The 16,554-nt window shown below is 38.0% G+C and overlaps 1 long non-coding RNA gene and 1 other non-coding gene across 2 annotated transcripts; both read left to right on the plus strand.

The window, feature by feature from the left end:
• The first annotated feature begins 6,510 nt into the window (after positions 1-6,510).
• On the plus strand, positions 6,511-6,617 carry LOC118491847. The gene has a single exon (XR_004892292.1). It is a non-coding gene; the product is annotated as a small nucleolar RNA R71 (small nucleolar RNA).
• Positions 6,618-8,924: 2,307 nt separating this feature from the next.
• Positions 8,925-11,351, plus strand: LOC110934802. Its single transcript, XR_002588636.2, has 4 exons — positions 8,925-9,007; positions 9,258-9,323; positions 10,429-10,471; positions 10,952-11,351. It is a non-coding gene; the product is annotated as an uncharacterized LOC110934802 (long non-coding RNA).
• Positions 11,352-16,554: the final 5,203 nt, after the last annotated feature.

The raw sequence follows: 16,554 nt of genomic DNA on the forward strand, positions 1-16,554 counted from the left end.
AAAATGGATTCCGCACGTTTAAGACTAGGTTAACAAATTAGTGCATGAGCTATCGGATTCGAGAACGGATCTACAAATGGTATTAGAGCTAGAAGGTCTAATTTGAAGACATTCAACAAGATTCAGCATCAAAACACTTCTCTTCCACTCATTTTTCTTATTTTTGATCATTTTCAAAGATCTAACAGACAAATTGGCCTAATTTTATCAAGGATTAAGTAAAATCATGTTTTAATAAACCCTTGAAAGAATCAGAACTAAAAACAATCGAATTCATGATCAAAATGTGTGACATTCACCACAAAACCAGGTAAATCCTACTTTGAATTACCCAGCTTACACGATTAACAAACTGATATTGATTATGCCTCAATTGAATCCAAAGGCACGTTATACATAGCATATGAGAAAAGGGACGAAAAACAGTTACATTGGGGCCATTGAATTCATAAAACCGATTAAACCGAAGAAACGCTGGATAACTGGGTTTTAACGGGTTAAAACTGCCGTAGGTGCCGTAAGCGAACCTAGGAATACGGAAACGCTCAAACATGATCTGTAAACTATAACATAGGATCATTGATGCTTTATTGGGTAGAAAATGCGTTAAACCAAGCAGCTTCCGGTTAGCGGAACGCCTTAATTTTTAACGCGCACTGTACAATCCAAACATGTGTTGTAACATTAGTTAAGCCCGAAAAAGACTAATATAACCTAAATACAAGATGTTTTGAGTAATAACGTCCAAGTGTTCAAGCTTTTGCGTTGGTTGGGTTCGTTTTAATTTTCTGCGCAAAAACGCCTATAAAAACGCCTCGTCTTACGAATTGATGCGTGTTAGTGTGTATATGTTTTAGGTGTATATTTTAAGCCCTTTTACACTTTTTAGCCAAGTTTTAAATTTATAAAACACGATATTTACTAACACTCAACACACATATGGGCAAGTGCACCCATCGTGGACGTAGTATAGTGTTGGTAAGATACCGAGGTCGTCCAAGGACACAAGAGCTTTTAGTACCGGTTTATCCTCAACGTCTAACCAAATCAAAATGTTAGAAAAAGATTTTTAAACTAAGAAAATAAAACTAACTAAAATGCTGAAAATAAAAATAAAAGTAAAAACAGATAGACAAGATGAATCACTTGGATCCGACTCGTGTGTTAGTGTAACCTTTGATTATTTTCGCACTTTTGCACTTGTTTAAGAGATTATCTTAGTTATTGTATTAGGCCCCTCTTTTGAAGGTAACGTTACCCTCAACCCAGTAGTTTGAGTCAGCAAGGATACAATCCTAAAGGGTCGGATTATTGAAAGATAATTAATCAAGTTATTAATGCATAATGTGGTAGGCCCCTCTTTTGAAGGCGACGTTACCATCGGCTAAGTAGTCTGAGTCAGCAGGGATACAGTCCTAAGTAGCCGGGTTAAAGTTTTAATAGTAGTTTAACTTATGAGGGGATCAAAGAGTTTGGACCCCCGCCATCCAATACCTTTGGGTATTGAAGGAGGTCCTACTAAATTTGACCAAGGTCCTTTGCAGGATTTATACACTGATCAATGGCAAGACTCTTACCAAACCGTTCCCTTAACCACCGACCAGGTAGCCAACATACCTCCATATAGACCGTGGAGATATGAATGGTGAAAATCTTTTATTTTATATAGATAGTAAAATAATGCCAAGACACCACGGACAAACAATAAGGAAGAATCACCTTCAACATATGAAACTAGTAATTAAAGTCATTAATATAAAACCAATTAAAAAGTGCAAAAGATTAAAAATAAAATGTATTACACTAAACACTTGTCTTCACCAAGTGATGTAAGAGACTTAGGCAAACATGGCCTTTGATTGTCAAGAACTCTTACGATCAATCTTGGATCCCGAGACGACTCACACACTCTATGATGGACAATGGATGATGGTGGTGGATGATGGTGTTATGGTAGTGGTGGGTGATGGGTGAAGTGTGAGAGAGGTGGTGTGCCAAGGGATGAGTTGAAATGGCTCCAAGCACTCCTATTTATAGGCTGAACAGAAGCCTGGGCACGGCCCCGTGCCCGCTGGGCACGGCCCCGTGTCCATCTGACACTCTCTCTCTTCATTAATTGTAATTCGCAATTACAATAAATGCGCCTGCAGCAACCTGACCACGCCCACGTGTCCGCTGGGCACGGCCCCGTGGTGGGCAATAGAAGCTTCTATAGGTTTGTCTTTTCTGCTGCTTCTTGGGCACGGCCCCGTGCTCGCTGAGCACGGGGTGTGTTCAGTCTTCTGGCTTCTCTGTATTGCTTGGGGAGATGCTGTTGAGGGGTCGGGCTAGGGGTGGCAATCGTGTCGGGTTGATGGGTTGGCGGGTTGACGGGTTACGGGTTGGCGGGTTGAAATGTTCAACCCGAACCCGACCCATATTATTATTCAGGTCAAAAATTTCAACCCTAACCCGACCCATATTAATTCGGGTCAACCCGAACCCGACCCGTTTAACCCATATTTTTAAATGAGTGATATAAGTTGACGATTTATAAACGAGTTGTTCGGTTTTAAGCGGGTCATTGATAACATGTTTAACGATGAGTATGAGTGTGATAAGTAAATAATATAATGTGAATTAATATTATTATAAATAACCATGTAAAATAGAAACCGAAAAAACAAAACAAAAATATAAAAGATTTTTTTATCTAAATAGTTAAAACGGGTTAATGGGTTAACCCGTTTTTATACGGGTCAACCCGAACCTGACCCATTTTTAATACGGGTCAACCCGAACCCGACCCGTTTTTTTAAACGGGTCGCCTTAGTCGACCCAAACCTGTTTTTTTCGTGTCGGGTTCGGGTTGGGTTAACGGGTCGTGTCAAGAATTGGCGCCCCTAGGTCGGGCATATCACTTTTGTTCCTTTTCTTGTATTTTTGTTAGATTTTGCTGTCTTTTTGCTTCTTTTGTTATTTTGAGCTCATTTAATCCTGAAAACACAAAAGGAAGACAAAAGCATACTTTTTCCAACATTAGTACTAAAAAAGAGTTAGTTTTAAGCCACAATTGATGTAATTTATATGTTGCATTTTGTGCACATCAAATACCCCCACACTTGAATCTTTGCTTGTCCTCAAGCAAAACTCTTTATAATGTGACCTTATTCACTCCCAAATGGAATGGGTAGAAGAGAAGGTTTTTGGGTTTGTCATTGAGTGTCGGGAATTCCAAGATTATTTAGGTTTTATTTTTATTTATTTACAATCCTATTCGTCATGATTTATTAAGAACATTTCATAAGATAAATTATTTATTAGGGCATAACATACCTTTTTAAAATTCCATTTATATACAAGTTCACATACCTCACGGGGGAATCACTCAACACTCGTCCGAAGGTGTATTTTTAGTGAATCACTCGAGAGCGGCATGGAACTTACTCCTACCATAAGCTTGCCAAGCAATCAATCCTCCATACCTTTGTAAATATCAAGAGGACTTTTTGGGTGAAGGGTTAGGCTTGGGCTAAAGGTGGGTGGTTGGGTTAGTGGTTAGTAAAAAGGGCGAAAGGCGTAACAAACGTCGGTTTTTGAAAGACTTTTTATTTTTCACATTTTTATTTTATTTTGATGAACCACTTGTTTCAAACAAGGTTATTTTTTATGAACTTGTTTGTTTATTTGGTTTCATCAAAATATACAACTGTTTTTTTTAGGAAGAGAGTCATTAGAAAACCGAACGTTGTTACTAAAATAAAGGGTTAAAAATAAAAAGGTTTAGGTGGGTAAAAAGGGTGATGGTTTTTGGGTTAAGAAATGAAAAGGTTTAGGCTCAAAGGGGTTAACTAGGGGGATTTTGGGTAGGTGGTAAAAAAAATGAAAAATAATGGTGTAGAAAGAAAAAGGGTTAGTCCTAATGCCTCCATCATTTACTTACTTGGGTTTAAGTTGGTAAGGACCGGGAATGTATTGTTGTTGCAAGTTCTAGAGACGTACGAACCAAGCGGCTATCCATACAAGAAACGAAAAATGAGCATTTAGTGTAAAGATATATATTTGTATGCTCGTTAAAGGCTCAAAACTCACTTTTGTGGGAAAGGGTTTTTATGTGATCAAGTATATATAATCAAATTTTAACTAAGTTTGTCATGCCTTTTTATAATTTTCTTATGTTGGTTCTTTTTATTACGACGCTATCGGTTGTAGACTTGTAAAAATATAAACTTGTTAAGACTTGAATTCCCAACTTAAACTTAGACAAGTAAAAAAAATGAAAAATTTTTTTTGAAAAAAAATTGGGGTGATTAGCGGTTCCAATAGAGTTTTGTGTATGGCTTGTTATTAGGACTTGCAAAATTCAAGGTTTTAGCATCCCCCCACACTTAAATTACACATTGTCCTCAATGTGTCCCAAAAATAAGTTTTTAGGTTGATTGAATGTGTAAAATGGTGTTAAAAGCAAAATTTTATGTTACTGGCAGTCTGGACACGGCCCCGTGGGGACCGGGCACGGCCCCGTGTTCAGGTGCCAATGACAAAAATTAAAGAAAAGAAACAGAAGCCTGGGCACGGGGGCGTGTTCAGCGAACACGGCCCGTGTCCAGTTACCTGAACTAGGCAATTTTCTGCAGGGTGTGCAGCACGGGGCCGTGTTGGGCGGACACGGCCCGTGCTGAACTTGCTGTAATGAAGGAATTATTGTCGGGCGGACCTGTTTTCGTGCATGGGGCTATGTTTCTCGTTTCCCTTGTTGTCCTTGACCACCATGAGTGTGTTTTATTTCTGCAAATTTAAACTAAAAGATTAAACTAAACTACGGATAGTTCCGCGGAATGCCACCATGGTGCGCCACGTTTATAAGGGTCCTTGGCTAGACCCAAGGTGAGGTTATATGTTTTCCGAGCGGGATGTTTTGCATCCCATGTTGCACCGTCGGAGAGCATCATCCAAACTCGAATCAATAACCTTCATGTAATTGACTGGGTCATCGTCCTCTATTCTCTTCCCAACCCCGAACTTTGCTTCCTTATCCCCATATTTTAAAGTGAGCATTCCGTCATTCATGACTACCACTGCTTGTGTAGTGGCTAGAAATGGCCTCCCTAGTATGAGGGGGACTTCGGTGTCTTCTTCCATATCAAGTATGACAAAGTCGGCCGGGTAGACGAAATTGTCGACTTTGACTAGTAGATTTTCAGCGACACCTTGCGGGAATTTGACGGATCGATCAGCAAGTTGTATACTCATCTTTGTAGGACTCGTTTTTCCTAAGCCGAGTCTTTTGAACATTGATGCGGGCATAAGGTTAATGCTACCCCAAGGTCAGCTAGTGCATTACGTATGGGGGAGTCCCCAATCGAGCAGGGAATTGTGAAGCTTCCGGGATCAATCTTCTTTTGGGGGAGTCTGTTGAGTACGAGGGCGGAGCACTCTTCGCCTAAGTTAACTAATTGCAATGATTCAGTTTTCCTTTTATGAGTGAGGAAGTCCCTCATGAATTTTGAGTATTTAGGCATTTGGGTCAGGACGTCAATGAAAGGAATGTTGACATGCAATTGTTTTAGTAGACTTTCGAATTTTGCGAATTGTTCATTGGTCTTTTGACAGATTAACCTACCGGGGTATGGAACCGGAGGAGCCTTGGTGGGCTCTGGTGATGGAGGAGAAACCTTCTCTTGTCGGGGCGGTGTTGCGATCTCCTCGGTATGAGGTGGTCCTTCCGCAGGACCCACGGTACGGTTCTGTAGCGTTATGAGATGAACTTGCGCCTTTGGGTTTGTTTCGGTATTACTTGGTAACGCGCCTTGCGGTCTCTCGAAGAAATTTTGGGCTAGTTGATTTATTTGTTTTTCGATGTTTTGTATACTAGCTTGTTGATTTCTAAAATTTGATTCTAATTGGAGAAACCTATCCGAGTTTTTCTTTTCAGTGTCGGGGATGAGGCGAGATACAGTATCTTCAAGCCTTTCTCGTCCACCTTGTTGTTGAGGGAAATTTTGTGACTCATTTCTTGGTTGTTGAAAGTTTGTTCGTTGATTTAGGCTTTGTTGGTTACTATTATTGTCGGGTTCTCTCCAACCAAGGTTAGGGTGGTTACGCCATCCTTGGTTGTAGGTGCCCGTTGGAGGACCCGACGGCCTAGGTCTATTATCAATGTAGTTTACCGATTCTGGTTGATCGTCTGTTTCTTTCATACACCTCCAATTTTCATGTGGCCCACCACACCTTTCACAAGCCATAACCGAGACCGTTTTTGCCATTTCTAACTTTTTAATTTTTGAAGAAAGGGCCTCGATTTGGGCTTGTAAAGAAGTGCTTTCATCAACCTTTTGGGAGCCCGGGGCAATAGATTTATTACCTCGGGGAGTGTGACATTGAAAATTGTTTTGAGCAATTTCCTCAATTTGATTGTATATTTCATGTGGGCGGCGGTTACTTAAAAGTCCCCCGGAGCTAGAGTCAAGTGTTTATCTTGTGTGTGGCAACAACCCATTATAGAAAGTGGATACTTGTTGCCATATCGCAAGACCGTGATGAGGACACTTACGCAATAGCTCCTTGAACCTTTCCCAAGTTTCATATAAGGATTCCCCGTCCTCTTGTGAATACGTATTAATTTCAGTCATTAATTTAGCCGTTTTAGCGGGAGGGAAATACTTATATAGAAATTTTTGGGCTAGTTCATCCCAGGTGTTTACCGATCCAACTGGGAGGGCGTTGAGCCAAGATTTTGCTCGGTCCTTTAGTGAAAAAGGAAAAATTCGGAGGCGGATGGCGTCATTTGAAGCTCCATTGATCCGAAAGGTATCACATAAGAAATTAGTAATATGTAGATGGAGATCCTCGTCCGCAAGCCCATGGAAGGTTGCGGAGGTTTGAAGCATTTGTATCAAATGTGGCCGAAGTTCGAAGTTATTGGCTTCGACATTCGGTGCATTGATAGCGGCGCCGAGATTACCTACGGTGGGTCGTAGATATTCCATGAGGGTACGTTGGTCCGCCATTGGAAGTGGTTCCCCCGAAACTTTCTCTTGGTTTTTAGCTTTAAGTCTTTTTCTGAGAAAGCGTTCGGGTTCTTCTAGAGGTTCTTTTATGTCTTTATTTGAACTGGAGCTCATACACTACGTAGAGGTGGCGTCTGGTTCCAAGTCCTGCAACAAAAACAAAAAAGAATGTTGGTCAGAAAGTTCACCATGGCCCGTGCTCAGTGAACACGGCCCGTGGTCGGAGTTACAGTGATTGTTTTCTGGAACCCTGTTACTGGAAAGTTGGACACGGCCCCGTGTTGCATCGATACGGCCCCGTGGTCAGCCTTCTGTAACTCGGAAAATTAAAAACTGCCAGTAACACTGCTGGGCACGGCCCGTGTTCGACCAGGCACGGCCCGTGCTGAGCTCTGCAGAAGCTGAAAAATTAAGAAAATCTAAAAAAAATAAAAAGAAAATAGAAAAAGCGATTAGGCCGTTGATTCCTAACTTTCTTAAAATCCTTGTGTCCCCGGCAACGGCGCCAAAAACTTGATGCGTCTTAGTGTGTATGTTTTAGGTGTATATTTTAAGCCCTTTTACACTTTTTAGCCAAGTTTTAAATTTATAAAACACGATATTTACTAACACTCAACACACATATGGGCAAGTGCATCCATCGTGGACGTAGTATAGTGTTGGTAAGATACCGAGGTCGTCCAAGGACACAAGAGCTTTTAGTACCAGTTTATCCTCAACGTCTAATCAAATCAAAATGTTAGAAAAAAGTTTTTAAACTAAGAAAATAAAACTAACTAAAATGCTGAAAATAAAAATAAAAGTAAAAACAGATAGACAAGATGAATCACTTGGATCCGACTCGTGTATTAGTGTAACCTTTGATTATTTTCGCACTTTTGCACTTGTTTAAGAGATTATCTTAGTTATTTTAGTAGGCCCCTCTTTTGAAGGTGACGTTACCCTCAACCCAGTAGTTTGAGTCAGCAAGGATACAATCCTAAAGGGTCGGATTATTGAAAGATAATTAATCAAGTTATTAATGCATAATGTGGTGGGCCCCTCTTTTGAAGGCGACGTTACCATCGGCTAAGTAGTCTGAGTCAGCAGGGATACAGTCCTAAGTAGCCGGGTTAAAGTTTTAATAGTAGTTTAACCTATGAGGGGATCAAAGAGTTTGGACCCCCGCCATCCAATACCTTTGGGTATTGAAGGAAGTCCTACTAAATTTGACCCAGGTCCTTTGCAGGATCTATACACTGAACAATGGCAAGACTCTTACCAAACCGTTCCCTTAACCCCCGACCAGGTAGCCAACATACCTCCATATAGACCGTGGAGATATGAATGGTGAAAATCTTTTATTTTATATAGATAGTAAAATAATGCCAAGACACCACGAACAAACGATAAGGAAGAATCACCTTCAACATAAGAAACTAGTAATTAAAGTCATTAATACAAAACCAATTAAAAAGTGCAAAAGATTAAAAATAAAAAGTATTACACTAAACACTTGTCTTCATATCACTATTTTGCTTGGGGAGATGCTGTTGAGGGGTCGGGCATATCACTTTTGTTCCTTTTCTTGTATTTTTGTTAGATTTTGTTGTCTTTTTGCTTCTTTTGTTATTTTGAGCTCATTTAATCCTGAAAACACAAAAGGAAGACAAAAGCATACTTTTTCCAACGTTAGTACTAAAAAATGGTTAGTTTTAAGCCACAACTGATGTAATTTATATGTTGCATTTTGTGCACATCACGAATTTTTACAGCACCCGGGGAGCGTTTAAGACCGATAACGAATCAACACTTAAAAATCTACTTGAACTTATCTATATGTGGGAATTAGAGTTGTTGACTAGTCAAAGGGGATCAAAAAGTCCACCTTGTGTTCGGTCACCTCTATAAACCCACCAAACCAAGAACACACCTCACAAGCTTCATTTTTAACCACAAATCCTACCAAAATCTTTATTATAAAACTTAACTTGATCGTTCACTTCAGAAAATTCTGCCAAAACTCACAAAAACACAAGGTTATACATCTTTTTCTTATTCCTTTCTTTTCTTACTTTAAACTAGCAAAACCATGTATACTTTGTTTTTAAGTCTTGTCACTGTCCCATGAAGTTTTGCAATCAATTTTATTGACAAAGGATGTGTTTTGGATAAAAAATGACATTTATTCGGCACAAAGTTCGCCTAACGAAAATCAATAGCAAAAGAACATCAAAATGGCTTGATTGATGAATCCAAATGCATGTTTGTTTTGTACATGTTCTATAGGTACTACCCAGAAATTCGGCGCAAACGGATCTCGGAATCTAGGCCTAACGAGTGATACGCGGAAAGGTATAATAATTAGGCGAAATTTTAATATTTATAGAAATTGTGTTGCCTATAGATTTCGACGTGGGTACTATTTAAACTTGAGATTTTAGGACACGGTTTGGGACTACATAAAAATAATCTCGCCAAAATTTGGGAATTTTTGGAGAAACGAGGAATATTTGGCGAATTTATTACGTCTAAACGCAATTAAATCAAAACAAATACTAAACAGTTTCAATAAATTCCCAGTTTTTGCAGAATGATCACATATACTATGTGTAAGCCTCACACCAAAATTTGGCCTCAACGGATAAGCCGAGCTACAGTTTTAAAATCACACGTTTTACGAGGATTTCGGTATTTTAAAACCGGGTTTAGAAAATTTTCGTGAACTTCAAATTTTTACTGGGAGTTTATATCTATATAGAGAGTGTTCAGTAAAATTTTCGGAATTTTTAGAGTTCGGATGGGTCGGTTCGCCAAATTAAACGGTTTATATACGATTTAAACCATATTTATTAAAAATAGTAAATAATGCTTAAAAATTATAAAATAATTTATCTGGGAAATTTATATCAGAACTAATTTCTACAAAAAGTTTTAGAATTTTATAAATTACAGGTTTATTTTTATAAAATTAAGCGTTTAACTATTATTTTTAAATAATAATCGACAAAATTTAAACGCGTAACGAACCCGCCAAAGTTTTTATACCACTCCGGTGATATTTGGCAATAATTGGAAGGTCAAGAATAAATCCCGACCCCTGCAGACTAAATTGGTTTAGAACAGGTATATTACACGCTTATCCGGTAATTAACCGACTTTAAATACGGAAACACTTATTTGGGCGACCTAGACCCTCCAAACACCCGAACTCCCTTAATATAAAACTAATAATTTTTCATATACTACAATATGGTATACTTTGTTTAAACATATCATTTCCCGAACACCTCGAACAAACAACTTTGTCCGGCACGGTAAACGGTGTCTTGTGTCCAAACTTGATTTCAAAACGCCGACCATGTCCAACTCCATGTTCTAATTACCCTAATTTGTTCCTAGACATTTAAACCTAGGCTAACCTAGCCTACAGACATTAACCGTATGATACTGGTATTAGGTGTGGATTAGCATACTTTGATATCCTAGTATCTGTGCAATCTGTGAGTTCTACTATCCATCTCTTTTTAATACATGTTTTACTGTTTTCATAGAGGGTACAATTGATTGATATACGTAAACACATGCAAACTGTTTTATGCTATTTATCTGAGTAGACATCTAACATGCTTAAATCCCTACAAGCAAGTTATACAATGCCGGTGAATACTGTGGATAGTACTATTTGGCCCGACAAGCCTAGACCGCACTGAATACAAGGCTGTATGCCAGTTGCGCAAACACGCGGTCGTACATATTCATAACGAGCTATGATGTGTTAGGCATAGCCACATGGGGTACTTGGTTATTGGTTGTGGTTGATGTTGGCCACGGTGATTGGATACTGGTCTCAGCTTAACTTGTAACTCAGAGAAATTTTATCACATGTGCAACAAAACATTTTCAAATATATTTTGAAAACAAACAAACTTGTGGAACTCGCCAGCTTTATGTTGATTTTTTTAAAAAAATTAACTTTTCAGGTAACCAGGACACTACGTGACGACCCCCTTTGTATTAGCTACTTGTGAAGTTTATGTGCGATACTATGTGGATAGAGGCATGCTACTTAGCTATATAAAACGGTTCATGGAAACTCGCGTAGTATCTAGTTAAAATATGTAACAGTAATGTGTAATAGCGACACGTAAAACAATGATGTATCATATTGTTTAATTAATGTTTAATAGAGTATCTTTATAACAATGACTCAAACCAGAAGTGTCTGTTGCATCCCTTTTTATCGTTTCCGCTGCTAGTCGGGGTGTGACAGAAGATAGTATCAGAGCCATTGTTTATAGAGAACTAGGTTGTCACTAGAAAACCAAGACTATAATCATTAGTTCAACAATTGGCCATAACAAATTAAAATTGCTTATTAGTGTGATTATTATTTGGATGATCTAGTCGAGCAAATAAATTATTGCGGTCCGAAACGTAATAACTTATCTGCTTGTACTTGAGTGTTCCGAGAACGTCACTAAGAGAGGATTATTAGATAACGTGAATTTGCATATACATATACGTGAATCTGATTATTTATGTGAACGTGCATACGTGTATAAAACTATTAATTGTTTTAGTGGTTATTAGAATTTTGCGTCATTAGTGTCCTTTCGCAGATATCATGTTTGACAGTCGTAGTAGATCTGAGGATGAGCCGATGATGGATCCGAAGTAGGAGGAGGGAGATGAGGAGGAGGGTGATCAGGTTGTCCCTAGATATTCTCTGGATTTATCCGGATATGTGTGTGGTACTCCACCATCCCGACACCCACCTGTTGCAAGCCAGTCTAGTCATACCCATGATGTTAGTGATGACATAGTTTCCCATGAGGATACCAGTAGTGAGCATACACTGAGTCAGGCACATAGGTCACCTACACCTAGAGAAGCCACTCCACCACGTAGGTATTTTCGTCAGACTACACGTCGTAGGGTTCCTACACCTAACCCTGCATTTTCACCACCCCTACGTACCTATGAGAGAGGAAAGCCATCCTACGCAGCTCGAGGTATCCTTATGCCAGTGAGAGCTAGAGCTCCTACGCCACCTAGGATTGGATGGTTAGGTTTCCTATTGGTGCATACGTCTGTCGACTTCGTCTTCGTTCGAGTCGTGTATTAGAATTGAAAGATCAAGGCACGAAAAACGAGAAAAGTATGTAATAGTGTGATTTCGCACGAAATAGCACTTGGCTATTTCGTACGAAATCAGAGTTGAAGGTATTTCGCACGAAATAGCATTGAGCTATTTCGTACGAAATCAACATTGCTATTTCGTACGAAATAGCATGTTGGATATTTCGTGCGAAATTAGTTGGCTATATATAGGTGTCTGATCGTTTCATTTCGTACGAAATGGTTTTCCGACGCCGAAGTGCTGTCGAAGTGTCTCTGGCCTGTAAACTGTTATCAGATCAATAAACAAGACAGTTAATAGTGATTCTAGTGTTATACAAGCTGAACGAAGATCGAATCAATGAATTCTGCCTCTGATTCTATCTAAGAACTCTTCTGATCGACTCGTTAAGGTCGTTTCACGATCCTACATGTGGTATCAGAGCTCAGGAGGAAGAGTTCTTACCGTTTAGCTCGTTTTCACTGGAAAACTCTGATTTCTACTCATTCTTATCAAAATTAATCAAGAATTCAAGGTTAAAATGGACTGATTTTCACACATTATAATCGAAACAGTGTTTTAACAAAGCCTTGAAAGAATCAGACCAAAAATCGGATTAAAACTTGATCAATTTTGCCAAAAACAGATCGACATGATGACATCAGCAGTATTTCGCACGAAATAGCTTCTTGATTTCGCACAAAATTACATTTTGTGATTGATTTCGTTTGAAATTGTTGTTAATTTCGCACGAAATCAGTATTTCATGTGAAAAGGTAGTTGATTTCATACGAAATCAGTATTTCGTTTGAGGTATTTCATACGAAATTACTATTTTGTTCCAAAGAGGCTATTTTCGTTTGAATCCAAGCTGATTTCGCACGAAATCATATTTCGTTTGGTCTGTTCGCACGAAATCACTATTTCGTTTGAACCTTCTGATTTCGTGTGAAGTTGTTATTTCGCTTGAAGGGATTTCGTTTGGAAGGCTGATTTCGTTTGAAAGTAACTGATATTATGAATCTTGTTTCCGAAACATGGAAACTGAAGAAGATATTGCATTGTATTACTATGTATCTCAACAAGAGAGTTATTTTGAGACTGAAAAAGAACCAGTTTTTGAAAAATCAATTTCAAGAGAACCAGTTTCAATAAAAAAGGATTCAGAAATTGTGTTAGATAAAACTGAAAAGGGTTTAGAAGTTGATTCAGAAAAAGCTGAAAATATTTCAGAAGTTGTTTCAGAGAAAGCTCCAGTTTTTGATCATTCATCAGATGAAGAGAGTGACGATGATATTAGAGAACTTGAAAAACTTGAATTTTATAAAAGGTTATTTTTGTCTGAAATGTTTAATAAATCTTTTGCAGAACAAATTGAAAAGCTCAAGAATAAACTAGCTGTGAAAAAGGAGAATCAAAAGGCAGCAAATGTTGAAGAAATTATTGAATCCGAGAAGAATCAGGTTATCAGTGCTCACCAAGAAAAACCTAAGCTAGATGAGTCAACTGAGTTATCACAGAATGGTGAAGTTAAAGAACAAAGTTCATCAACAAATGAAACTTCAGGTTCTGAACCAGTGTACTCAGAAGCCAAAATTGAAGAAGAGGTCCGAATAGTAGAAGAACAGGTTAAAGAAATTCTAGCTTTCAAGATTGAGAATGAAGCTGATGATAAAAAAGATTCTTGAGATGTGCTCAAACTGTGAAAAAATCAAAATCTGAAAATGTCAAACTGTTAAGAGATGTTGACAGTTTGACATTGGAAAACAAAATTTTGAAAGAAAAAGAAAAAGATTTTGAAAATAAAATAAAATTGTTTGAAAATGAAAAATAAAAAAATTGAAAAAGAGTTTCAGAGTCAAATAAAGATTTTAGAAGATGAGAAATCCATTTTTGGTAAAAATAATATTGAAAAACAAATTACAATAAACTCTCATCTTCAGAAAATCATTTGAAAATGAAGCTGAAAGTGCTCGGAATAAAATCAAGGAATTAGAAAAGAAATTGAAAGGTTTTGAGATTTTGTCATCAGTACCAGATTATATTTGTCCAAAACCGATCAATTCAGTTTCAATAAGTGACAATGTCACAAATTTTGACAAAGTCAAAATTGAAGATTGTGATGATGGATCTGATGATAGAAAAGAGAAAAAGAAAATATTTTTGAAATTAAAAGAAAAATTTCAAGAAACTGTTCTGCAATCGACTGAAAAGGGTGAATGCTCTACGCAAAAACCTTTGAAGAAGAAAGTGGAACAAAAACAAAATGAGAAAAATTTGAAAAATTCTCAAAAAGATAATATAAGGTCATCAGTTCAATCATCCAATCATGACAAAAGACCACAAAAAGTAGAAAATCAAAACTCAAAAACTGTTGGTAATAAGTGTTGCAGGTTTGACCACAGTGCTCAAAAGACAAATCCAGCTTACAAAAGGAGTGACGACTACCACAAGGCCAAATAGTGTTATGACTTGAATGTTTGGTATGAAAGTGGTGAATGGTACGATGACAGAGTGTGTTACAATTGTGGTTATCAAGGACACATTGCTGTTAACTGCCAGAGTCGGAGTTTTGAGACAAGAAGATGTTTTGAATGCCAAATCAAAGGTCACATTGCCAGAGATTACCCAATGAAATCAATGGGAAGATCAAGGGCCGAATCTAAGAAAAAAGTGACAAAATCAGTCAAAGTCGAAGAAAAGCCCAAAGAACAGAAAGTAAAGCTTTCACAAGGGCAGAAAGACGGACTGAGAAAGAAAAGGAAGAAAGCGAGAGAGTATCTGGAAAAGATTTTGTCCTCGGGCACACCTGTTGGTTCAAATAAGAGTGCTGATGAATCGCTTCACTCGACAACAGAGTCAAGTAAAACGAACTCATCAGATGCAAATCTGAGGACGAAAGGGAAGATAAAGAAAGAAAAATTAACTAACCAAACAGATGAAAAATCAAAGAAAGTTAATTTTTCAGAAAAAATCTTTATCAAAGTTTTTGATGGCGATGAATCTGTTTCTTCGGAAACAAATGAGCTACGGTTTGGCGATGAATCTGACTCATCAAAGTCAGACAAGCCACGTTCGGGCGATGAATCTGGTGCATCAAAGCCAGAAGAGCCATCTGTTGAGGTAAAAATTGAAAAGCCTGTTTTAACAATGGATGATACAAATTTTCCACCATTGTTGAACAGAAGTTCAAAATCACCCAAGGACAGTCAGGCGTGGGTGAATCTCTTTAAATAGAAAAACCTGACTTGCCGGAGCTTCCAGGTTGGTAAGCGTGGAGCAGGTATCGGCATCTTTCTTGAGAAATTCACTTAGGTGATATTTCGAACTTACTTGTGGTTAATCAGGGACATTAAGTTGTACTTGATTTTCTACACGTGATTTTGTTGAGAAAATCGGGAAAAGTTAAATTCTTACATGAGGTTGAAGAAAACAAGGTGATGAATTCCCGAATTTGTGAAATGACACACAAAACTTATTTTCCGGAAAAACCATTTTGATTAAAACAAACTTAAGTGTTTTGAAATCATAGTGGGAAATTAGTTTGTTGTCTGGGGGAAGTTCTGATTGTTTATGCCAAGTGGATGGCGAATTAAAGCGATTCGATATAATGTTGTCAGTTTATTTGTACAGTTCGCTTTCAAATTTTCTCAGAAAATCAAAATTGAAACATATTTTGATTTTAGATGGAGAAAAATTTTAAAAAATTAGAAAATTTGAAAATGTCAAAAACATTGAAAAAGCAAAAATGAGTTTTTGTTGGTGCATCCGTCTGTCGTCTACGTCTTGTATCGAGTCTTATATCGAATAGGATAGATCTGGGCATGAAATTCGAGAAACATGTATTAGGGAGTGATTTTGCTCCTAATGACATGTTGTCATTTGGAGCGAAATCCCAATTATTCTGATTTCGCCCGAATGGTCAAAGAACTGATTTCTCCCGAAGTGTATACATGAGATTTCGCTCCTGGTGACAAGTTGATGTAGGAGCGAAATCATATCACCTATAAATAGGTGTTTCTAGGAGCGAAATTAGTAGTAGTTCTAGGTCATTGTCTTCCGGTGAGCCACGAAGTGCTGCCGAAGTGTTGTCAGAGCTTGTAATTGCATCAGTGATCAATAAACAACAGTTGAAAGTGTATACGGCTGAAATTGCACCAAAACATTAGTTTCCGCCTCTTGTTTTGGACACGAATTCTTCTGATCGACTCATTCAGGCTCGAAAATGATCCTACAAGTGGTATCAGAGCTCAGGAGGGAGAGTTCTTGCCATTTCAGTCATAATTTCTGTTATTCTTCACCTTCTTTTCATTTCAAACATCAATTCACGGTCAGAATCAGCTCAAATTTGGACAGTATGTTCGGAATTACACTGTGTTAAAGCCTTAAAAGTTTCAAAGTCAAAATCAACCTAAAAGTTGAAATTTTGAGGGTTTCACTTGAAGTTGTTCGTGCAAGCGATGA

This window comes from Helianthus annuus, chromosome 4 (assembly GCF_002127325.2).
Source record: "Helianthus annuus cultivar XRQ/B chromosome 4, HanXRQr2.0-SUNRISE, whole genome shotgun sequence".
Taxonomy (NCBI): domain Eukaryota; kingdom Viridiplantae; phylum Streptophyta; class Magnoliopsida; order Asterales; family Asteraceae; genus Helianthus; species Helianthus annuus.